The sequence below is a fragment of the Cupressus sempervirens genome, chromosome 10 (genome assembly GCF_028749045.1).
Source record: "Cupressus sempervirens isolate cs-2001-9-10 chromosome 10, ASM2874904v1, whole genome shotgun sequence".
Taxonomy (NCBI): domain Eukaryota; kingdom Viridiplantae; phylum Streptophyta; class Pinopsida; order Cupressales; family Cupressaceae; genus Cupressus; species Cupressus sempervirens.
Genome location: NC_143127.1, coordinates 519,811,079 through 519,838,560, shown reverse-complemented (window position 1 = coordinate 519,838,560; position 27,482 = coordinate 519,811,079). Strand labels below are relative to the sequence as shown.

The 27,482-nt window shown below is 35.2% G+C and overlaps 1 protein-coding gene across 2 annotated transcripts in view; it reads left to right on the top strand.

Moving 5' to 3' along the window:
- Positions 1-27,482, top strand: part of LOC149534933 (Protein kinase superfamily protein) — a 267,162-nt gene that overhangs the window by 214,145 nt on the left and 25,535 nt on the right. The window lies entirely within an intron of this gene.

Below are 27,482 nucleotides of genomic sequence, written 5' to 3'. Positions count from 1 at the left end.
GATTATTTGCATGGTGGATTAAGCTCCTTAAATAGACCATGGCTATTCATTTGGTAAGCATAACTGAGAATGTGTGTATACATACCTTATGAATATTTTAAGTATTTGATGAATGTCACATGACTTGACATTTTGAGTCCATTGTTATCGATATCATAAAGTGGTATCTAAAATGTTGAATATCTTCTAATCAAATATATTCTTATATTACATTGAGGTAATATATGATCATGTCTTTATCCTCTCTAACTAAGAGGGAGTGTTGATGTTTGGTAGTTTTAGTCGGTTAAACATATGAGACTATAGTATAAATATATATTATATATTATATAAGTGTGAGATATAATATATATACACATATATACATGTATATATATTTAATATATGAGATATTATATAATTTATTAATTATAATGGATATACATGTCTCATGAGGAGACATGTCTCTCCATATCTCATTTTTAATATATATAAAAGGAGATTGATGCATTTGAAAAGCATATACCTTATTACTGGCAATGCAACTACATTTGCAGAGATCTGAGAAAAATAACAATTCCATCGTGCTAAATATCCCTTGATCTTCTTGTTTCTCAATTGCTTCTCTCTTACCTCTAACTCCTTTGTAGGTACCAAACTAGGAGATGGTGCTATATGCTGTCCAACAACCTTTTTGAGGCAAGAAATGTGGAAAACATTGTATATCCGACTATCATCTGGCAACTCAAATTCATAGGGCACTTCGTCAACTTTATTCACAACCTTATACTGTAACAACCACTTTTTCCCAGCTGTTAACTAACAACTAACATATTGAAGAAATACAGTTATTACTTCATTTTCATAGGAAGACAATTATATCAGTTACATTCATGTGAATGAGATTAACGGTTACAGTTAGTTAAATGGAAATTTCATAACTAACAAAAAAAACACCAACAATGAATTTACTATGGAAATTAAAATCTACATACGATGGAATTTGAAACCAAAATCAATCTAGGGATACTTCTGCAAACACCCAGGTCAATCCACAAATATTACTTAGGATCAAATGACGATTGCCATCCAATACCTCTATAGCAAAATCAATTGACAATTACCATCAAATACCACTATATCAATTAGGGCATTGATTACCATTGGATCATTTAGGGCATCACATACCATTGTATCAATTAGGGCATCTATTATCATTGGATCATTTAGGACATCACATACCACTGTGTTAATTAGGGCATCCATTACCATTGGATCATTTAGGGCATCAGATACCACTGTATCATTTGGGGCATCACATACCACTGTATCATTTGGGCCATCAGATATCACTATATCATTTTTTTTCTTCCTATTGCTAACTGTGGCATTAACATAAGATTAGAATATATGTTCATAATCATTATTCTTATAAATGAAAGACTGAAACAATAATCCTATAGATATATTCCATATTTAGTTGGTAGGTCAACCAATCTAAATGGTTCCCAATTACATTGATGAGAAAGGTTGCTTTCATTAAAGAAAATTACTGAACTCAACAATATAAATTAATCCATCATATCTTCTACTTGTATAAATATCATAAAAGTAAAAATGCATTTTACCAATAAGTGTTTGAATGCTCAACTTATCTTTGTTTGATGCACGTTTTGACATCTCGTAGAGAGGGGAAACATTGTCAGGGGCTTAACCTCCCAACTACGGACCTCAAACTTATCCCCACACTTATTGTATCCAAAAAGGCCCTCCCTACCCGAAATAGACATGGAATACCTAGTCAGCCATTGAGCATCCTGGTTCTTAATCACACCACTCGACTTGACAACAGAGAATGTATTGGACATGCATGAGCTTTTAAATGATTTTCCTTTTTCAAATAATTTAGAATTGTTATGTCATGTCTGATTTTTATTTCTTGTTAATGCAGATTTCTATCTCACCTCTTCTCCTCTTCCTTGGCTATACAACCGACTGAGTCCCAGGTGTTTGAATCTTAGAGCAACCAGCTCTTTATGTTGATGCTCAACTGATATAAGAATATTATATGTTTCTAGCTTATCACATTTATGTGATCTGAGAAATATAACTTTTTAAGACTTGCAGAATAAATACCATTTGATTCTGACATTCAACGACATAATAAAGATATGATATCATGTCATGGATACTTGGTTTTGACTCATCATAAGAAGTTTTGTCCTAAATAGGAACTAATCGATGATATTTAAACAAAGATGATTTACAACATATTCTGGAACTGTTTCTTACTGCTGTAATTTCAAAATGCAGTAGTATTTGAAAATAAAACATATTGTGATCATTGGGATATGGGGGCAACCACATAACCTGGTAAATTTTTAAATATAATTGAATCATGGCTGGACACTATCAATTAGCCCCCTTCACGGAAGAACTTTGGATGCAGACTTAGTGCAATTACTAATCATGTGCTTCAGCAAGGAAAATATATATTGAAAGGGAAGTTATCCTGGCAAATTGTTATGCAAGGAAAGAACCGAGAAAAAGATCTCAGAAGAATCCATCATAAGAAATATTGGAGAGGTATATATCGTCTTAGTCTCTCACGACTTGCATAATATAAAGAGGTATTCGATAACTTTATGGCTTCCAAGAAGACGTAACTCATAAAGAAATAACTTGGCTTCTTGAATGCCAATATAATATGCCAAGTGTGCATTTCAGTTTCTAGCAAGAAACTGAATAAATATGGAGAAAGACTTGAAGGCTAAAAATCAAGGAATATTATAAACATATTTATTTACTTGCACATAAATATATTTTATTAAGATGGTACATAGTAAATGTTTATCCAAGGTCATACCTTTTAAATATGTACATCTTTATACATGTTTCATCTTGGAAGATTTATTTTATCTTCTTGTACATGCATTTAGATGTACGTATTAAATAGATAAAATCTTATATAAAAATAATACTATGATGTCACCTTTAATTTATATCTATGTGTACATACATAAATATGTATTATAATGATGTGGTGGAAATACCAACCAAAAGCCATTTGAGGTACGCATTAATTAAGTTAAAAATGACTAATATTTTAAATGTTTACATAATAGCTCATGCGTGTCTAATGTGTGTATCCTGTTATGTAGTCGCCAGATCGTCGACCATGGTGATTCACGATTCATACCCATTTACCCAGTAATGATGATGCTCCTGTGCCCAATACTTTTCTGACAATGCTTCCAGCCCTTTGACATGCTCCATACAAGGAAATTCTTTGCAGTTAAATCATATTACCATAATAAATTATTAATCATAAATAATCATAACGACTAACGGCCTTTTCAATTCCATAAATTCATGATAAATAATCATCTAGCATGTTATCTTCATATAAAATTATAATGACTAACCATCTTACCATTTTGCAGGATTATAACAAATTTAGCTGTCAATTGACTTCATGTGAACCTCAATGGCTATATGAACATTTTAAATCGGGTCGAAAATTGGGATGTAACATACCATTCCCCCTTGTGTTTCATTGTCCTCGATGAACTTGAAATTGTAATGAACATTATAAAGGAATATTTAAAATTGGGTCAAAATTTGGAATGTAAAATACCATTCCCCTTTATGTTTCATCATACTCGATGATTTCTGCAATTTTTAGACACTAAAAGAATATTCCAAATACAAAATATATATAGCATCATGATAACATTTTTTTTCAAAATTGCATAAAAAATCGAAGTCGTGATCAAAATTCAGGGTGCATTATTCCTTTTCCTTAATGCTTCTAGAAAAACACATCCAAGATATCATAAAATCAAAAATGAAATGCACACTCACTTGAGTTTATTGTACCTTGTTGTCATAACAACATCACTTGAGTTGATCATGTTTTAGGGTATTCTCTTTTATATTCCTGTCTTACTCATGTAGACACTCACCATATCGTTAGTTCAATTCTCATATTGATATCCTCATAAGGGAATTTTCAGTGTTCATTAACTAAGACTAAGATAAGTATTCAAAATTTGTAATTCCTCAACTAACATGTTCTAAATCATAACTTGATCATATATATTAAGTCACATATACATACCATCTGGCATATGGTACTCATTAATTAGTAGATCATCCTTGTAAACTTATAGATCACCTGAAAAAGGTTAGTGAATCCAAGTTTTTCAATTCATGTAACCATGGCCTTCATGCCCATCTTATCACAATAACATTTTATTAGAATAATCATCTCATGATAGAATATACACTTCATCTCCAAAACAATATACAACAGCTTAGTATGTAAAGTAAACATCACATGTGTATTATACATGTATAGCAGTATATCGAAAGGTAGAAACATGATATAATATGAAAGATCGTCAATCAAAATCATAGAGGTTATGTTTAATAAGCTACTGCACTATATGTGTCCCAATCTCTTAACACTTGGACTACATGCCCACATGCAATTCCTAAGATGGGTGGAGCTTGATACTTTAATGCTTTGTCTACCATATTCTATTTGTGGCTTAGAATCTAAGTCCACAAAAACTCTTGCATTTCCATGGAACACTATCTATCATTCTGAATTTTCTTAGCTCAACCCATCCTTGGGTCATGGATTGATCATAAGTATCTGAAACAAATTTACATAGGGTTCATATCAAGTAGCTCATTTGAGCATGGTCATCATTCACCTATTAATATTTGGAAGTTTATTTTTTCCATTAGTGTGACCTAGGCTTTCATGCCTATCTTGTTAGTTTAATCGTTTCAAGGAAAATCTTAAGCCAAACAGAAGTTATATTTATAAATAAGCATTGATAGTTTCAATTATGCAAGTGTGTTTACTCCATACTAGAGCATAAAATGACCTTCTTGTCATTTATTTACCATCATAAAGGATTAGCATTGTCATCATGGTTCACAATTTTCATTTTTATTTTTCCTTTAGTTTGAGTACAAAATAGATAACAAAATATTACTACCATTTCATATGAACAGGAATATAATTGCATAAATTATATTGCTAGAAACATGTAATTGAAAAGAAATATCTAGCCATCATCAGGGTTTAGATAATATCTCATCAAGGTTATGGCAACTAGTTTGTATTGTGCAAGCGTCAACATTTGGACCTAGTTTTAATCTTCTCATTCTCTACTGAGAATGGCTCTCCCTCCTGGGATAAGGCACAAGTACCATTTTGGTCTTGCCACTCGAGCATCGTATTGTTGATAGTGTTTGCTCAACAAAAGACAAGGTTGAGGATACACTTCCACCAACCCTTCTCCCTGTCAACCGGCACTACCGACCTCTTAGTGATCCATTTTAAGCAAACATGCCTTTGATCTACCTTGGCCAAGGATTTAGATGGGCAAATGAATAGCCTGATCATCACCGCTCGACTTGCGAATCATGTCATTTTCCTTAGTTATTTTGGATGATTTCCTCAGTGTGATTTTTCTAGTTTGATTATAAAATATTCAGTTATGAAAAATAAATCTTTTTCCACATTACATTATCAGTTTTTCTAGAGACTATGTTGGGCCCAAGGTTTCAGCATTGAACCCAACACTCTGATACCATATGTAACAACCACTTTATCCCAGGTGTTAATTAACAACTAACATATCAAAGAAATATAGTTATTACTTCATTTTCATAGGAAGACATATCAGTTACGTTCATGTGAATGAGATTAACGGTTTTAGTTAATTAAACGGAAATTTCATAACTAACAAGAAAAACACCAACAATGAATTTACTATGGAAATTAAAATCTACATACCATGGAATTCGAAACCAAAGTCAATCTAGGGATGCTTTTGCAGTCACCCAGGTCAGTTTACAAATATCACTTAGGACCAAATGACAATTGCCATCCAATACCTCTATATCAAAATCAGTTGACAATTACCATCAAATACCACTATATCAATTAGGGCATCAATTACCATTGGATCATTTAGGGCATCACATACCACTGTATCAATTAGGGCATCTATTATCATTGGATCATTTAGGACACATACCACTGTGTTAATTAGGGCATCCGTTACCATTGAATCGTTTAGGGTATCAGATACCACTGTATCATTTGGAGCATCAGATACCACTATATCATTCAGGACATCATATTGTATCATTTCTTTTCTTCCTATTGCTAACTGTGGCAATAACATAAGATTAGAAGATATGCTCATAATCATTATTCTTATAAATGAAAGACTGAAACAACAATCATATAGATATATTCCATATTTAGCTCGTAGGTCAACCGATTTAAATGGTTACCAATTACATTGACGAGAAAGGTTGCTTTCATTAAAGGAAATAACTAAATTCAATGATATAAATTAATCCATCATATCTTCTATTTTTATAAATATCATAAAAGTAAAAATACCTATTACCAATAAATGTTTGATTGCTCAACTTATCTTTGTTTGATGCACTTTGACTTCTCGTGGAGAGGGGAAACATTGTCAGGGGCTTAACCTTCCAATCACGAACCTCAGACTTATCCCCACACTTTCTCTAACCAGAAAGACCCTTCCTACTCGGAGTAGACATGGAACACTTGGTGAGCCACTGAGCATCTTGGTTCTTAATCACACCTCTCGACTTGACAACAGAGAATGTATTGGACATGCATGAGCTTTTAAATGATTTTCCTTTTTCAAATAGTTTAGAATTGTTATGTCATGTCGAATTTTTATTTCTTGTTAATACAGATTTCTATCTCATCTGTAATGTCCCCTTTTTAGTAGCTTTCTATAGTTGGCTAGGTCAGTTCACCATTGTGACCCTCGTGAGCTAGTAGTATGATTTCAGGGTCTCAGTTATGTGGTTATAGGCTTTCCAACAACCTATGGTTTGTTTTGGCTCCATTTGAGGGACTTACTATTTAATAGTAAGTCAATTTGTTCATTCTGATGAGCTCAGTTGAGTTAGAAGAGTTGGGTGATGCTCTCGGTTTTTATTTCAGGCTTCCGATTTGGGTTCAAGAATCTTGGAGGATGCGTATATTTATAGCAAGTCACCCTCTCAGGTTCATTCATCGTCTTTCATCATCATGATCATGTTGGTGTTGTCAGTTTTCGAATCTGATGCTTCTTCAATTGTTTTCATAAGATGGGCGAATTATTATTATTCATCTAAATATGTTGAGGTTGTTATTTTTGTTGGTGTTGTTTGTTGGTCACCTCAGTGTCATAGCTCATTGTAATCAGGACAAAAAGTTTTAAATTGTGGGAACAAGAAATAGTGGCCTTGCATGTCAGAATTTTAAGTTATGGTGGAAAAGGTCATTTTCTGGAGCTAAAAGCAATTAATAAATTATATTAATGGCACTTTAATATATTCTAATGTTGTGTAGAGTAAGCTTCTTAAGTGGAGTTCTTTTGGGAAATCGGTGCTTTTTGGAGATTATAAATATGAGGACATTTGATGAGAAAATCATCCAATTATTTGATTATCTTATTTTGCTCTTCTTGTCTTTGTGACATTTCTGAGTTTGAAGTTTGTGCCCTTGCTGAGGTATAAGGGTTTGGGATCTACAGCTGAAGTACTGTAGATTTAATTTTGAGAATCGACAGCTGAGGTATTGTGGACTTTTGAGTTTTATTATCGTCTCCTCTTTCTGTACTAACTGTAGCTGAGGAGCATTTATACAATTGAATATTATAATTTCTCTGTTGCTAGATGAGGGTTTAGTCTACAGATTGGAGTTTGTTTTGGGCAGCATTTGTAAGAGTAGACTGTGAACATTGGATTGAAAGTGGACTAGGCGGCTTTCAGTTGACTTTGCAATTACATTCTACGGCAAAGACCAGGGTCTTAATTTGTAAAATTTAGTTTATATTATGTAGTTTGAAAGTAAACAGGTTGGCTTTATATTCTGATTTATAATCAGCCAACAATTAAATTCTCTTTTCATTATATTGCTATATGGTTTGTTGATGAATGAATTTAGAGGCTAATGTGAATCATTTTAAAATAGTTTATTGGCATTTGGTATTTATTTATGCAAAACTTATAAGGCCAAAATTAAGTAAATTTATGATCAATTTGTTGTACATCCTGGTATTGCGTTTGAAAATTTAAGCCATCATATATTCAATGGTAATTTGGTTGCTTGCCAAGAGCTTGACACAATGTCAAACCATTGAAATGTGAAAGAAATTGATGCTCGATTTAGCTATAACCAGACAGGATTATTAGCTTCCTTGGCTATGTAGCCGGCTGAGTCTCAGGTGTTTGAATCTCAGAGCAACCAGCTCTTTCTATTCATCCTCAACTGATATAAGAACATTATATGTTTTTCGCTTATCACATTTCTGTGATATGGGAAATATGATTTCAAGACTTGTAGAATAAATACCATTTGATTCTGACATTCAACAGCATAATAAAAATATGATATTATGTCATGGATAATTGGTTTTGACTTATCATAAGAAGTTCTATCCTAAAGAGGAACTAACCAATGATATTTAAACAAAGATGATTTACAACATATTCTGGAACTATATCTTACTGATGTAATTTCAAAATGCAATAGTATTTGAAAATAAAATATATTATGATCATTGGGATATGGGAGCAACCACATAACCTAGTAAATTTGGAAATATAATTGAGTCTTGGCTGGACGCTATCAATTAGCCCCCTTCAAGGAAGAACTCTGGATGCAAACTTAGTGCGATTACTAATCGTGTGCTTCAGCAAGGAAAATATATATTGAAAGGGAAGTTATCGTGGCAGAATTGTTATGCAGGCAAAGAACGGAGAAAAAGATCTCAGAATAATCCACCATAAGAAATACTGCAAAGGTATATATCGCCTTGGTCTCTCACGACTTTCATAATTTAAAGAGGTATTTGAAAACTTTATGGCTTCCAAGAAGCTATAACTTATAAATAAATGACTTGGCTTCTTGAACGCCAATATACTATGCCAAGTGTGCATTTCGGTTTCTAGCAAGAAATTGAATAAATATGGAAAAAGACTTGAAGGCTATAAATCGAGGAATATTATAAATATATTTATTTACTTGCACGTAAATATATTTTATTAAAATGGTACATAGTAGTAAATGTTTGTCCAAGGTCGTACCTTTTAAATATGTACATCTTAATACATGTTTCATCTTGGAGGATTTGTTCTATCTTCTTGTACATGAATTTAAATGTATGTATTAAATAGATGAAATCTTATATAAAAATAATACTATGATGTCACCTTTAATTTATATCTATGTGGTGGAAAAGTCAACCAAAAGCCATTTGAGGTACGTATTAATTAAGTTTAAAATGATTAATATTTTAAATGATTACTTAATAGCTCATGCATGTCTAATGTGTGTTACCCATTATGCAGTTGCTAGGTCTTGGACTATGGTGATTCACGATTCGTACCCATTTGCCCAATGATGATGATGTTTCATGCCCAATTCTTTTCTGACAATGCTTCCACCCATTTGACGTGCTCCCTACAAGGATGTCATGTCCCCTTTTCAAATAATTAAAAATAATAATCTTTTCTAAGGCAGGCAGGCCCAAAAAGGTGAAGTTTCGGAAAAAGGGGATAATCTTTGGAAGCTAATGGACTAATAAATGAAAATTATTATTAAAATATGTTTTATCAACCCCTCTTTGACGTGAGTTAAGGTTATGTCTTCTTTTAAGGAGTTTGGAGGCATTTTGGGCTCACTCCAGAACTTGATTTTTGCTCATTTTTTTGTTATTCTTCAGAGGCTACCAAACCTGTGGAGAAGGAGACCCAAGAACGGGAGTTTGAAGGTTTCCAGGAAGGCTAAAGACGGGAGTTTGAAGCCATTCCATGTGCATGCTCATGCAGAGTTTGCCTTTGTGCTGAACAGTGCAGATTTGTGATTTTTCGGGTGTGTTTTTGTAAGAGTTTGGTGTTTCCGGTTGAGTATTTCATATCAGTTTGGGTTGCTGCTATATTTCAGACTTTTAGATGTTAAAATAGAGCTGAATATATGTATTTGGTCGTGATTATACTTCTGTGATAGATTATTAGTGTTTTTGTGGTGTTTCCGGGCTATTCTATGTTGTTTTCGGGAGCCTGATGAGCATTGTTTTTATCCTCCGTTTGGGAGCTGTTGTGTAAATGTTATACAGATCTGAAAATGTCATTTTGTAAGCTGTTATGCTGCTGAAATTTCTATAAAAATGTCCACTTTCAGATTTACTAATAATATGTGAAGCTATGAAGTTTTTGGCACTATTTCTGGCATACCCGATTTGGGGTTTATGGAGAAATTGGTGGATTTTTGAAAGATTGGTTATTTGATCTTAAAGATCTGATTAGAGGCTTGAAATATCATATAAAATCAGAAAAGGGACATTTCAGTGGTATCAAAGCTATGATCTTGCCAACCTGAGGGTTTGTAGAAGTTTGCATGTCAGTTTTGACAACTACCTAAATCTTGCATGTCATAATTTATGGTTGCATGTTGCTTCTAATCAGCTGCATGTCAAAATTTATGGTTGCATGCTACTTCTAATCATTTGCATGTTAGTTCTTGGTGAATTTGGTGGTTGCATGTTGCTTCTAATCAGCTACATGTCAAAATCTATGGTTGCATGCTACTTCTAATCATTTGCATGTTAGTTATTGGTGAATTTGGTGGTTGCATGTTGCTTCTAATTAGCTGCATGTCAAAATCTATGGTTGCATGCTACTTCTAATCATTTGCATGTTAATTTTTTATGTTTGAAGAAGTTAATAACCTATTGGGGTTACACTCTACTTTATCCAGAATGGACAGGTATAGTACAGAGTCTCAGAGGACACGATCTTGGACAATTGATATCTAGAGTCAGAACAGTAGAAAGGATGGTTATTTAGACATTCGAGATAAACTTAGGAAAATAAGCCATGACATGTCTGAACAGTTGGTTGAGCACCACCATATGATGAATGACATGTTGTCCGACCCAGCTAAGGTGGATAAGTTGACCAAATTTCTATTTGGCAGATTTTTTCACAGGGCAGGTGACACAATTACCAAGAACTTGCATGAGGAGTTTGAGAAACTAGCTTATAGCCAGGCAGAGGTCTCAGATTCTACTCCACCACAGGAGGTAGTGAGAAAGGATATTACACAAATTGATAGTAATGTTCAACTTGATACTCAAATTGAGACAATTGTATACAGGTCGTTAAAGGGTGATATCACGATTCACAGGTATTCAGGATGGTATAGTTACAACAGGTAGTGACTATAGCGTAGTGGGTTCAGATGATGATTATGAGGATGTTGTTGTGCATGATGGTGAGATACCTGGTAGAGATGAGCAGACATTGAGCATTCATGACTTTGCTGAGAAAGAGTATCAGGCACAGTTAGATGCTTTGTCACATGAGGTTGAGGCTGGTAGTACTTCACACGATTTGTCCAGCCAGCTGAAAGTGAACAAAGACAGTATTATGACTTCATTATCTCATCATGACAGGTATGTGGAGTTAGTTGGTATTGGTCATATTACTCAAGTGAGGATTTTGCTTGAGTTACCAGTTGATTCTAGTTTACAGATATGGACTCGAGATTGTTATATTGGCATTTGGGATTCAGTTGACTGGAGATCTTTAACACTTTTTGGTAGCAGTGTTTGTTTGGGTGCTATCATGGATTTGATTAGCAGATTGCACGGTGTTGTCTTTTCTTGTGCTAGCAACTTGTTCGATGTTGGTATTAGTTTTTATACACCGGTGTTGGGCTTTGTTCATATATCCAGTTGACCATACTTGCTAGAATGTGTTGATGATCTTTCATATTTGGCAATGTGTACAGATGAGTCCCAGGATCATATTGGCATTGATGACATCCAGGAGGATGTAGTGGGCAATTTTGAAGACTTAGTTTCCTTGGGTACAAAGGAGTTGGACAGCAGTGCTACAGTTTTTGATACTCCGTATGTTGATATGAGCTTTAGAGTTGATTCACAAGATATGGATGGTAATACTCTAGAGACTAGTAACTTTGAGGATACTCCTTTAGACAGTGCATCAGAGGAGGTTTGTAGGAGACAGTCAAGCCAGTGCCATCATGTGTCTAATCAATTGAGAGTTAGTGAGCGAGACATTGCTATTGCTTGCCAACATTTCGATGCTACTCGTCAATTGTTAGCAGTTTATGGATGGGGTTCTCCTACTAGTGATGAGCAGGGAGGCAGTTATCTTTCCTTGACAGAGTTCCACTCTTAATGGAAGGCTATCCAGATTCTGAGACAGGATTATATGCAGTTGGTAGCCAACAGAGATTATCTTATGGAGTGGGGCAGTACAGCATATGATGCATTGTTGGCCAAGGAAGATGAGGTGAGTGAGCTTACTGAGCAGCTTGAGGTGACTTATGAGATTCTTGAGAGTACACAGTTGGCTTTCAAGGAGTCACAGTTTCATTTGGCTAAGGTGACCATGGAGTTAGAGCAACTACAATCTTTACTAGATTATGTACAGTCACAAGCTGTGGTGTCTGATGATCCAAGGATGTCCATGGTTGAGATTGTCAAAGATAGTGGAGATGGGGATGCATCCATCCTTGATACTAACATTGGCATATCGGGTTCATCCCCACTAGAGTCAGGTTCAGTTGAGTTGGGTGCTGCAGCAGATTGTTGTGGTATGCCTGACATGGTGGTGACCTCTAGCACTAATGGCATGAAGACTAAAGATGTTGTATCAAAGACCGTGTGTGATGTTGGTGAGCCGACAGTTGGCATGGTTCCTGCTAGTAATACTACTCCCTTGGCAATGTCTTTAGAGGTAGTAGTCAGTTCCAACTTGGTTAGTGATCGATTGCAGTTAGTTACATCTGGATTGCAGTCTAAGCCACTGACTGAGATTGGCGCATTCTATCAGCATTACATTGTGAGGTATGCTCATCAATTTACCTTTAATGACCATGTTGATGAGATGATGATACAGAGATGTACTTTGGTTCCTAGTGCTTATCATCAGTTATGGGATAGTTTGACACCTCGAGATGAGAGTTGTGATGGGCACGACATGGCGATAGGTTCTACAGTTGACAGCTTAATAATACGTGACTTAGAGCAGGAGTTTCGGAGTGATGCTTCAACGGGTGTTGTTATTGATTTTACTCCTTTGGCTATGACATCTCCTGACTTAGCTGGTGATCAGTCACAGTGGGTTGTATCACTTGTTCATGGTGAGCTGTTGACTGAGGTTGGTTTTTTTTATCAACATTATATTGCAAGGTATGTACATTAGTTAGCATTTGATCCTTGTGTTGAGGAGTTGATGGCAGGCAAATTTGGTTTGGGTTCCAATTCTTGTTGTTTATCTTGTGATGGCTTTTCACCATCAGGGGTGCATGGGAGTTATGATTATGAGACAGTGGTCGGTGATCTACAGAGTTGTGTTGACTGCAGGAGTTGTACAGTGTGTGGATTCTCCATACTTGGTACAGTTTCATTCGGAAGCATTCACCATTGTTGCAGAGTTGGATTGTACATTCCATATAGGCCAGTGGAATGCGTTGATGGTATTTACTGTGTTGGCAGTTTGATTTGTCCACTTTACTTGGGTTTTGATGTTCTAAGAGTTTGTGTCTCGTGGGTTTCTGACTATGGAAGTTGTGACTTTGGAGTTTGGTTGACCAGTAATTGTTAGTTTGATTATGGATTCCTCTTGGTTATATTGCAGAGGATATTGCAGGAGCCTGTGTTAATTGACAATAGTATAGTTCATGACTACATTTGGGATCCAAGTGGATTGATTGGTTTATTGTTCAGCCATTGCTTGAGGACAAACAATATTTGGAAGGGGAGGACTTGTCATGTCCCCTTTTCAAATAATTAAAAATAATAATCTTTTCTAAGGCAGGCAAGCCCAAAAAGGTGAAGTTTCGAAAAAAAGGGATAATCTTTGGAAGCTAATGGACTAATAAATAAAAATTATTATTAAAATATGTTTTATTAACCCCTCTTGGACGTGAGTTAGGGTTATGCCCTCTTTTAAGGAGTTTGGAGGCATTTTGGGCTCACTCCAGAACTTGATTTTTGCTCATTTCTTTGTTATTCTTCAGAGGCTGCCAAAACTGTGGAGAAGGAGACCCAAGAACGGGAGTTTGAAGGTTTCCAAGAAGGCTAAGGACGGGAGTTTGAAGCCATTCCATGTGCATGCTCATGCAAAGTTTGCCTTTGTGTTGAACAGTGCAGATTTGTGATTTTTCGGGTGTGTTTTTGTAAGAGTTTGGTGTTTCCAGTTGAGTATTTCATATCAGTTTGGGTTGCTGCTGTATTTCAGACTTTTAGATGTTAAAATAGAGCTGAATATATGTATTTGGTCGTGATTATACTTCTGTGATAGATTATTAGTGTTTTTGTGGTGTTTTCGGGCTATTCTATGTTGTTTTCGGGAGCCTGATGAGCATTGTTTTTATCCTCCGTTTGGGAGCTGTTGTGTAAATGTTATACAGATCTGAAAATGTCATTTTGTAGGCTGTTATGCTGCTGAAATTTCTATAAAAATGTCCACTTTCAGATTTACTAATAATATGTGAAGCTGTGAAGTTTTTGGCACTATTTCTGGCATACCCGATTTGGGGTTTATGGAGAAATTGGTGGATTTTTGAAAGATTGGTTATTTGATCTTAAAGATCTGATTAGAGGCTTGAAATATCATATAAAATCAGAAAAGGGACATTTCAAAGGAATTTCTTCGCAGTTAAATTATATTACCATAACAAGTTATTAATCATAAATAATCATAACAGCTAACTGCATTTTCAATTCCATGAATTCATCACAATAATCATCTAGCATGTTATCTTCATATGAAATTATAACGACTAACCATCTTACCATTTTGTAGGATTATAACATATTTAATTGTCAATTGACTTCATGTGAATCTCAACGGCTATATGAACATTTTAAATTGGGTCAAAAATTGGGATGTAACATACGATTCCCCATGTGTTTCAGGGTCCATGATGAACTTGAAATTGTAACGAACATTATAAAGGAGCATTTAAAATTGGGTCAAAATTTGGAATGTAACGTACCATTCCCCTTAATGTTTCATCATCCCCGATGATCTCTGCAATTTTTATACACTAAAAGAATATTCCAAATACAAAATATATATAGCATCATGATATCATTTCTTTTCAAAATTGAATCAAAATCTAAGTCATGATCAAAATTCAAGGTGTATTATTCCTTTACCTTAATGCTTCCAGAAAAACGCCTCCAAGATATCATAAAATCAAGAATGAAACACACACCTGATTTTTATTGTACCGCACATGTGCTCATAATAGCATCACTTAAGTTGATCATGTTTTAGGGTATTCTCTTTCATATTCCTATCTTACTCATATAGACACTCACCATATTGTTAGTTCAATTCTCATATTGACATCTTCATAAGGGAATTTTCAGTGTTCAATAACTAAGAGCGCTCATAAAATTCGTAATTCCTCAATTAACATATTCTAGATCATAACTTGATCATATAATTTAAGTCACATATGTATACCATCTGGCATATGGTACTCATTAATGAGTGGATCATCCTTCTAAACTTATAGATCACCTAAAAAAGGTTAGTGAATCCATGTTTTTCAATTCATGTAACCATGGCCTTCATGCCCATCTTATCAGAATAACATTTCATGAAAATAATCATCTCATGATAGAATATACACTTCATCTCCAAAACAATATACAACAGCTCAGTATGTAAAGTCAACATCGCATGTGTATTATACATGTATATCAAAAAGTGGAAACATGATATATTATGGAAGATCATCAATCAAAATCATAGAGGTTATGTTTAACAAGGTACCACACTATATGTGTCCCAATCTCTTAACACTTGGACTACATTCCCACACGCAATTCCTAAGACGGGTGCAGCTTAATGCTTGAATGTTTTGTCTACCATATTCTATTTGTGGCTTAAAATCTGAGTCCACAAAAACTCGTACATTTCCATGGAACTCTACCTATCATGCTGAATTTTCTTAGCTCAACCCATCCTTGGGTCATGGATTGATCATAAGTATTTGAAACAAATTTACATAGGGTTCATATCGAGTAGCTCATATGAGCATGCTCATCATTCACCTGTAAATATTTGGAAGTTTATCTTTTCCATTAGTGTGACCTAGGCTTTCATGCTCATCTTGTCAATGTAATTGTTTCAAGGAAAAACTTAAGCCAAACAAAAGTTACATTTGTAAATAAGCATTGATAGTTTCAATTATGCAAGTGCCTTTACTCCATATTGGAGCACAAAATGACCTTGTTGTTTAATCACCATCAAAAATGATTATTATTCTCAAAATCGTAGTTCACAATTTTCATTTTTATTTTTCCTTCAGTTTGAGTACAAAATAGATAATAAAATATTACACTACCATTTCATATGAACAGGAATATAATTGCATAAAGTATATTGCTGGAAACAGGTAACTAAAAAGAAATATCTAGCCATCATTAGGGTTTAGATAATATCTTATCAAGGTTATGCCAACTAGTTTGTATTGTGCAAGCCTTGGCATTTGGACCTAGTTTTAATCTTCTTATTCTCTACTGAGAATAGTCCTCCCTCCTAGGATAAGGCACATGTACCATTTTGGTCCTGCCACCCGAGCACCCTGGTGTTAGAGTGTTCGCTTAGCAACATGCAAGGTTGAGGATACACTTAAACCAACCCTTCTCCCTGTCAGCTGGCACTACCAACCTCTTAGTGATCCATTTTAGGAAAACATGCCTTTAATCTACCTTGGCCAATGATTTTTATGGGCAAATGAATAGCCCGATCACCACTGCTCGACTTGCCAATCATGTCATTTTCCTTAGTTTTGATTCATCTTTATAATATTGCAATTCATCCATCTGTCCATTTCATATGGACCACACCATCATCTCAGTCCTTCCCCAACTATTTAGGATGATTTCCCCGATGTGATTTTTCCAGTTTGATTATAAAATATTCATTTACGAAAAAAAAATCTTTTTCACATTACATTATCATTTTTTCTAGAAACAATGTTGGGCCCAAGGTTTCAGCATCGAACCTAGTGCTCTAATACCATATGTAACAACCACTTTTTCCCGGGTGTTAATTAACAACTAACATATCAAAGAAATATAGTTATTACTTCATTTTCATAGGAAGACAATTATATCGATTACATTCATGTGAATGAGATTAATGGTTACAACCAATTAAACGGAAATTTCATAACTAACAAAAGAACACCAACAATGAATTTACTATGGAAATTAAAATCTACATACCATGGAATTTGAAATTGAAATCCATCTAGGGATGCTTTTGCAAACACCCAGGCCAGTCCACGAATATTACTTAAGATCAAATAACGATTGCCATCCAATAATTTTATATCAAAATCAATTGATAGTTACCATCAAATACCACTATATCAATTAGGGCATCAATTACCATTGGATCATTTGGGGCATCACATACCACTGTACCAATTAGGGCATCTATTATCATTGGATCGTATAGGACATCACATACTATTGTGTTAATTAGGACATCCTTTACCATTGGATCATTTAGGGCATCAGATACCACTGTATCATTTGGGACGTCAGATACCACTGTATCATTTAGGACATGGGATATCACTATATCGTTCTTTTTCTTCCTATTACTAACTGCAGCAATAACATAAGATTAGAAGATATGCTCATAATCATTATTCTTATAAATGAAAGACTAAAACAACAATCCTATACATATATTCAGTTAGTAGGTCAACAGATCTAAATGGTTACCAATTACATTGACGAGAAAGGTTGCTTTCATTAAAGGAAATAACTAAATTCAACAATATAAATTAATCCATCATATCTTCTACTTGTATAAATATCATAAAAGTAAAAATACCTATTATCAATAAAGGTTTGAATGCTCAACTTATTTTTGTCTGATGCACGTTCTAACATCTCGTGGAGAGGGGAACATGGTCAGGGGCTTAACCTCCCAATCACGGACCTCAAACTTATCCCCACACTTTCTTTAACCAGAAAGGCTCTTTCCACCTGAAATAGACATGGAACACCTGGTCAGCCATTGAGCAGCCTGGTTATTAATCACACCACTCGACTTGAAAATAGAGAATGTATTGGACATGCATGAGCTTTTAAATGATTTCCCCTTTTCAAATAATTTAGAATTGTTATGTCATGTCTGATTTTTATTTCTTGTTAATGCAGATTTCTATCTCACCTCTTCACTTTTTCTTTGGCTATATAGCCGGTTGAGTCCCAAGTGTTTGAATCTTAGAGCAACCAGCTCTTTCTATTGATCCTCAACTAATATAAGAATATTATATGTTTCCAGCTTATCATATTTCTGTGATCTGAGAAATATACCTTTAGGACTTGCAGAATATATACCATTTGATTCTGACATTTAACGACATAATAAAGATATGATATTATGTCATGGATACTTGGTTTGGACTCATCTTAAGAAGTTATGTCTTAAAAAGGAACTAACCTATGATATTTAAACAAAGATGATTTACAACATATTCTGGAACTTTATCTTACTACTGTAATTTCATAATGCAGTAGTATCTGAAAATAAAACATATTATAATCATTGGGATATGGGGGCAACCACATAACCTTATGAATTTGGAAATATAATTGAGTCTTGGACACTATCAATCAGCCCCCTTCACAGAATAACTCTGGATGTAGACTTAGTGCAATTACTAATTGTGTGCTTCAGCAAGGAGAATATATATTGAATGGGAAGTTATCGTGGCAGAATTGCTATGCAGGGAAAGAACAGGGAAAAAGATCTTAGAAGAATCCACCGTAAGAAATATTGCAAAGGTATATATTGTCTTGGTCTCTCACAGCTTCTATAATTTAAAGAGATATTCAATAACTTTATGGCTTCCAAGAAGTCGTAACTCATAAAGAAATGACTTGGCTTCTTGAACGCCGTCGCCAACATAATATGCCAAGTGCGTGTTTCGATTTCTAGCAAGAAATTGAATTAGTATGGAAAAGGACTTAAAGGCTATAAATCAAAGAATATTATAAACATATTTATTTGCTTGCACGTAAATACATTTTATTAAGATGGTACACGGTAAATGTTTATCCAAGGTCGTACCTTTTAAATATGTACATCTTAATACATGTTTCATCTTGGAAGATTTATTTTATCTTCTTGTACATGCATTTAAATGTACGTATCAAATAGATAAATTCTTATATAAAAATAATACTATGATGCCACATTTAATTTATATGTGTATGTACATAAATATGTATTATAATGATGTGGTGGAAAAGTCAACCAAAAGCCATTTGGGGTACACATTAATTAAGCTTAAGATAATCAATATTTTAAGTGTTTACATAATAGCTCATGTGTGTCTAATTTGTGTATCCTGTTATGCAGTCTCTAGGTCCTCGACCATGGTGATTCACGATTCATACCCATTTTCCCGGTGATGGCGATGCTCTTGTGTCCAATTATTTTCTAACAATGCTTCCACCCCTTTGACATGCTCCCTATAGGGAAATTCTCGCAATTAAATCATATTACCATAACAAGTTATTAATTATAAATAATCTAAATTGCCGATTCGGGTTCTGGTTCAGGCATGGATACGGGGTTCAGGTACGTGGGTACGACAATTTTTTCCCCCTTTGCGGATTTGGGTTTGTCCATATATGTATGTATTTATGTTAAAACTTTAAACTTAAAATAACCAAAAGAAGATTGATACTCATAAATCCATATTGGCCAATAAAATTTATGAATAAATAATTGTATTACTAATATAGTTTCAGATTACATGTATTACAAATTGACATCAATCCAAACATGATCAACAAACATAACTATTGGTTGGGTTATACAAATCTATCAACAATAATATGCTCAAATCTTCAAATATAAAAAAATCAATCCCTAACCTTCAAATGAATCGAAGTAGGTTGTTGTTCACTACTGTCATAAGCTAAGGGCATTACATAGACCAATTTTAACTTGAATAATATTAGCAAGCTATTGCAAGACACTATCTAAAGCCTGATACAAAGAGCATGCCGATGAACAAATCAGAAATACATACATAAACTGACTTACTACCTTGGGGTACTTCCTGGGTGCCCAAGTTCATTGTGTGTCCTTCTATGAAGGACCCACAAAGAACCCATGAAGTATCCCAGAAGAACCAATACCAAAACAGTACCAGTAGTAGTACCCGGCAACTAAGTAAATAATCATAACGACTAATTGACTTTTCAATTCCATGAATTCATGATAAATAATCATCTAGCATGTTATCTTCATATGAAATTATAACGACTAACCATCTCACCATTTCGCAGGAGTACAACAAATTTAATTGTCAATTGACTTCATGTGAACCTCAACGGCTATATGAACATTTTAAATTTGGTCAAAAATTGGATGTAACATGTACAAACCATAAAAGCTAGGTCTAAGCTTTGTTGAACCAATCTTCTTCATTTGGCTTTGTTTGTATGGTTTGAGGCATAGAAGTACCATGTTCCCTACCTCAAAATATCTCTCCATCTTCTGGTGATTGGCATAAATCCTTTGCTGATTCTGTGAATGTTGAATATTCTCTCTGAGAGCTGCAAGGATGTCTTGTTGTTCTTGTAAGCAGTCCTTTGCCAATGGTGCTCTACAATATGCTAAAGCCAAATCCAGGAAAGAAAATAATTCATAACCATAGAGAGCTCTGAAAGGAGTCATGGCAATGTTCATGTGGTATCTCGAGTTATAACAATATTCACCCAAATACAACCACGTTCTTTGCTGCCTTGCAACATGGCTACGAAGATAACCTTCTAACCATTTATTCACCACCTTTGTCTGCCCATCCAAAGAATGATGGTAACTCGTACTGGGAGTCAATTCTGTCTCTGCCAATATAAATAGCTCCTCCCAAAACATGCTAGGAAAGTCGTCCTTGTTACTAAAAATGGTCTTGGGTAGACCTTGCAATCTAAAGACTTCTCTAAAAAATAACTGCACTACCTAGGGAACTGTCCAATCAGCTGTAATAGCATAAAAATGGGCATATTTAGTCAATCTTTCAACCACAACACAAATACTATCCTTTCCCTACATTCTAGGTAGACCTATGATGAAATCCTTGGACACACTTTCCCATTTCAACTTAAGAATAGGTAATGGCTGTAACAAACCAGCTGGATATCATGTTCAGACTTGTTCCAAAGACAAACCAAGCACATCGTTAATGTTTGAGTATGTTATCGTTGAGGCCCTTCCATAAGAATCTCTGTCTAATAAACTTGTAGTTCTTAAAATAATAGTCAGGTTGACCTATCATGAGCAACATTTGTAATCTTGCTCTTAAGTTTGGATTCCAGTACTAGATAAATCTTGTTTTTGTAGTAAATCACATTGTCAATAACTTGGTATTTATCACCTTGAATATGCTCATCTATAATGTTACAAGAAAAGGTGTTATTGGAATACTGAACTGAAAGTTGAGATTTCCAATCAGCTGAAATCTCAAATAAAAGCAACAAGTAGCAACAGGTGGCCTCTTGCTGAGATTTCCAGTTAATTGAAATCTTGGATAAAGAACGACAAGTAGCAGTAGGTGGCCTCTTGGAAAGTGTATAAGCCACAACGTTCCTTTTGCCTTTGACATATACAATGTCAAAATCATAAGCTTATACCTTACAAGTCCACTTCTATTGCCTCCTGTTCAGCTCCTTTTGTTCTAGGAAGTAACACAAGTTGTTACAGTTTGTTTTCACCACAAACCTCCCACTACCAGGTACTCCCTGCATTTTGATAATGTATGCATAACGACCAACATACCTTTAGTGTAGGCAGAATACAATCTCTCATTTTCCCTTTGCTTCCTGCTCTTAAATGCATTGCACCAATACTGTCTCTTGAAGCATCACACTCTAACATGTGGTCGAGAGAAATCTGGTAGTGCTAACATTGGGCAAGTACTCTTAACCTTTGAGCCTGTCAAGTATCACCTCTGCATCATCTGACCATTTGAATGCACCATTCCTAGTAAGGTTTGTGAGTGGAGTTGCAAGCTAGGAAAACCCCTTAACGAATCTCCTATAGTAAGAACAAAGCCCAAAGAATCCTCTCAAATTGGAAACATTTCTGGGTGGTGGCCAAACTCACATTTAGATTCTTTAGCAAATAAAGAATGATTCTCCATTACTCAATACCTCATCCAAGTATTGTAAGTGCCCTTCACACGTTTTACTAAATATCAAAACTTCATTAAAGAACACTAAAACAAACTTATGTGACTTCTTATTAAGAATGTGGTTCATACATGACTAAAATGTGGTAGGTGCATTAGTAAGGCTGAAGGGCATCACCGAGAACTCATAGTGTCCATAATGTCATTTGAAAATTGTCTTATGTGCATCCTCATAAATACAAACTTGATGATATCCTGAATTAAGATCAATCTTCGAGAAGTAAAACGACACCATGTAACTCATCCAACAACTCATCAATGCATGGGATGGGATGCCTGTTTTTGATGGTTCTCTTATTCGAGGCTCAGTAGTCAATACACAATTGAAGAGTTCAATCTTTCTTCTTAACCAATATTGAAGTAGTAAATGAACTAGAGCTAGGTGTAATATGTCCCATGGTGAGTAACCCCTTAATCGTTTTTTCAATCTCCTTAAAATGTCTCGAATGGCGATAATGAGTAGTGATGATGTGCTTAGTGCTTAGTGCCCTCCTCAAGTTCTATCACAAATCTGTGATCAAGTGGTATACCTGGAGGAATACCCTTAAAAAACCCTTTGTACTTATCAAGCACTGATTATATGTCTAGGTGATGTTGCTGTCCCATACCAGAAGTTGATTTGGTGGACAGAAAACACTGGGCTGCTCACTCAATATCATCATGTCTCACAATGACCACCTTCTATTATACCTTAAGAATAACTTGCTGATCACCCCTCATGAACTCCAATTATTTCAAATCATGATCAATCATGTGCCCTACTAAGAGTCTGAAGCCACTCTAGACTCAAGATGGCATCCATCTCACCGAACTCAATGACATAGAAATCAGCTACTATTGTGTAATTTCCCAATTAGATAATAACAATTTAGAAAATCATCATTTGCAACCTTAACATCAAATTCAGGAATCTATTCCACTCGTAGTTTCCTTTGCGCTACTGTGAATGCACAAATAAAGTTATGTATGGCTCCAATATCCAATAAACAAACAATTCACTGCTCTTTTACAACTCCTTTCAGGCGGATAAGATGGCCCGCAAGAACTTCTAAAAGTGAGGAAATGGTAGGGTGTTGATCAAAAGCTTTGTGTCCTACCTATCTCCACCTTAGGTTGCTCATGGTTTCTCTAATCATTGCTGCCCTCAGATCTGGTATCATCATTTTCTCCATCAGAAACAACCTCAACATAATGAACCTTATCCTTTACAAGGCACCTACGATCAGGGTCCAAGGTTCTTTGCATGTGAAACATATTTTTTTCCTCCTTAACTAATTTCTGGTCTCTAAATCCTAGATTTGCAGATTTCAGACTTGACTTTGACCTTTTGAAAGGCTTCTTAGTGGAGTTCAATATAGAAGGTGAAGTATCCAAATCTTGAGCCATCTTGATGCTTCCTATTGAGTGTTTGGCTTCAGCACTTTTACAATCCCTTTAAACATTTTGTTCAGCCCTTCAACAAACAACACCTCCTTTTTTGTTTTATCAAGGATCATTATAGAAGCCTTCTGAAAATCAGTAATGTAAGTGTTTTAATGAGCCACTTTGTTTAAGCTGGGCCAACTCCCTGTAATAAACTTCTATGTCCTTTTTGTCAAAATGGGTGATCAATTTGTTAGTGAAGTCCTCACATGATTTAATTATCCCACGATCTTGTGTTACAAGTCCATGGTGCCATCAATCATACACCACCCCATCTAAATGCATCATAGCAAATTTAATAGCCTTTGTTTCCGACATAGGTTTATGTGTTAGGTGATGGAACTTTACATTCCCGCCTCCACCAGTGAAGATTGGAATGGAATAATGATTGATGTCAAGGATTTAAAAAGTAGCCCGTCATCATTGGCCAAGTTTGAGATCTTTATTTTAAATGTCCATATTGTGTCATGTCCCCACTCTAGCTCAGTTTAGCAAAGACATGTGAGTCAGCTTATTATGGGGTCTTGTAGGCTGACAGGGTTGGATAGAGACCCAGTATGGTTATTCAGTGTTGGGGACTTGGTGTTCTGGCGGTTATTGATCAGTTGGGAGACGTTCCTTGTTTGTAGGAGACAGTTCCTATATTTATGGGGTTCATTCCTACTTTTTAGGAGGTATGATCATGCACAGGGTTGGGTTTCCATGAGTTTGCTCTTTGGGTTCAGTTTCAGAGGGATAGAGCTTGTTTCCTAAAATTTAGGAGCATCCCTAGATTTTAGGGATGAGATTGCCAGTGGATCCTTGATTTCCGACTTCAGTCACAGACAGGTGACAGGATGATTTCATGGTTTGTGATGTCAGTTGGGCATTTTGTAACTATTTGGGTTATATTTTTAATATTTCCTAAGTTAGCGTTTAATAATTAAATAAGGCTAAGTTAATAGCCATTTTGGAGTAATAAGGGGAATTTTGACCTCATTTGGATGGATACCCCTTGGTGTGATAGCTCGTTGGAAAGGTCTTGAACTTTTCTAAATCTTTCTCTTTGGTCTCAAGGCGATTCGGTGAACGGATTTATGTCTATGGAGAAAAAGGGTCATTTTTAATAACATTGCCACTTTAAAATAAGACTTAAATCACTTTTGTAACCCAACGCCTTTTGGAGTCTCTTTAGGGTTCGATTTGCTTTGGAAGGGGTTATAAGGAGATGGAGGCGCCATTCCTCATTCATATTATGCATTTTAAACTTGTTTACAAATTTGCTCTGCTTGGGCGATTTTATTCTGGGACGCAAACCCCAGGGTATTTACTGGCTAGGACGTAACCCTCAGCAGTATTTGGTCTTGGAATTTCCAGTTGTATCAGCTGTTATCAAGGAAGGAGGACGCCATTTCAGCTTGGGTCTGCAGTATTGTTTAGCTGGGCACAATTATTGGTACATGGGAAAGTGAGCCTTGCAGCAGTAGCCGCCATTTGCAGCACTTTGAAATATAGAGAGTCGGATAATTAGCAGCAGACGTTTGCATGTTCACAGTCCTTTTCCATCAACCAGTTTGGCGTCATTGTTAGGAAAAATGTACTGGATCCTTTATTTGGCTCTATAATTCAGAGATTTGCCTGGTACGATTTGTATCAATTCTGATTTTGCTACATATTGTTATTTATTTTTAGACTCTTTTCATATCGTTTGCTCCTTCTCATTTCTATGTTGAATAATCATCAAAAACGCAAAAACAAACAAACTCTTCTGCATTTCTGTCTAGTTCTGCAAGAAAACTTTAATAAACAGGAAAAAGAAAATTAAAAAAATATATATATAATTAAGCTACAGCAGATTAGCAGCAAAGATCCATCAGGGATCTTTCATATTGTGGAGAGTCTTTGCAAACTATTAGATTGAGGAGGCTTCTACAATCAAGTATGTTGTTTATTTTCAAAGATGAAGTTTAACATGTTTTATGTCAAAGTGAGTATCATGGGCAGCACCAGCATACTGATGAATATTCAGGATCTTTACAGCAACTGAATTCCTGATAGTGTACACAGAAGTTTACAGAGGCATTAAAGGGCTTGTAGAGAATTCATGAATCAGAGCAACCAGTTAAATTCATCAATAAGGAATACTCTGAGGGTTTGCACCAGATAACAATAGCACATACAGTAATCAATACTGTAAACCTTGGCTTAGTCATGTGGGGAAGGAGATTTTCTAAAGGCATATACTCAATTTTAAATTAGCAGATTAACTATACTGCAACCATGGAGATATATGGTAGTCTGTATCTCTTATTCGAACAGATTAAGATGCCATCATTCCTAACAAGTTTCATTCTGTTCTTTTCATATTATTCACATCGAAGCTCAAATTCATGTTGTGATTCTAAAAATAAAAGCGTATCAGTAAGGATATTGTGATATTGATAAAGTGACTCCATTAATAAATAACAGCAATAGTGGTATCTTTATAGCGACCATCAAAACATTCATTAAAGACATGCAGCAGAGATGGAAACGAAAACCAGATGCTGGGAGATGGATCAGGATGGCGATGTTGGAGCTTTAATTGTGCAATGATATAAATTTAAACAATATAGGTGTAAAGACCAATGTATTCTGAATTCATGATGACCTATATACCAATTGTGATAGCGGGTTTTAATAATATTTAATGGAGAAGATTGCTGGTATGCGTTTGAGGCAAGAATTGGAGTTTTATGGAAAATGAAAACAAATGAAGCAATATTCAATCTCAGACAGCCAGCGACAAAATGATGTGTGCTTGGAAAAGATGACAGAGATAGTCAATCCCGATCAAACCTTAACATAATGGCAAGACCGATCCAATATCATTTCAATGTTAGGCGTTGTCAGCAAGTTTCGAACCATGGTCTTTTGGGAGATTTTGGTCTTTTGGCGTGATTCTTGTGTTGCCTTCCATCCACGATTATGGAAATCTTAGCGCCTGTTTCTCACAAGGCCATTCAAACGAAGAATATTTATTACTAATCACAATTTATAATTTGGTGAATATTTTGGTGCAGGTCTGGAGATTGCACAGCGAAATGAATCGCTGGAAGGGTTCCAATCATTGTCGAGAGGAGATCCTAATGGTTGCGCATTAAGGAAGCTAACGGAATGAGATTTCGTTGAGACGGCAAAAGGGAAGGTGTCACTTCACAAATAATATGGGATCGATGCACAATGAAGGCGTATGTTGGAATTCGAAGACCATGCGAATTTGCAAGGACACGAGTTGTATGGAAGCTTGGTGTGGATGTGTAACAGGAATGAGATAGGTCTTGGCATCCTTGTTTCCACACGGGAATTTGCCCAGTTAAGGAGCGGTGATTCAGCTTTATCCTAAAAAATTAACAAGACAGATGCATTTCGATAGTTAGGAGTTATGCTATGTTTTATTAAAAGTATTATGCTCAAAATATTATTACAAAGGAGTTATGGTTAGTTTTTGTTATGAAGGGATGTATTGTTTGGGAAAAGGCATAGTGCCTTTTCGCTTTGTATAAATAACAAGATGTAAAATCAAAGCAAGACAGAACCTGTATTATTAAAAAAATTATTTCCTACATATATACTGTGAAGTATACATATTATTGAACCTTTCCAAAGAGAAATTATTGGCGATTTGAGCAAAGCAAAGGAGATTTAGACTTTTTGAGCATTAATTCCAGGCATTGCAAGGGTCGATATGTGTTGAATAGGCATTAAAAGGCTGTGTCTTACACAC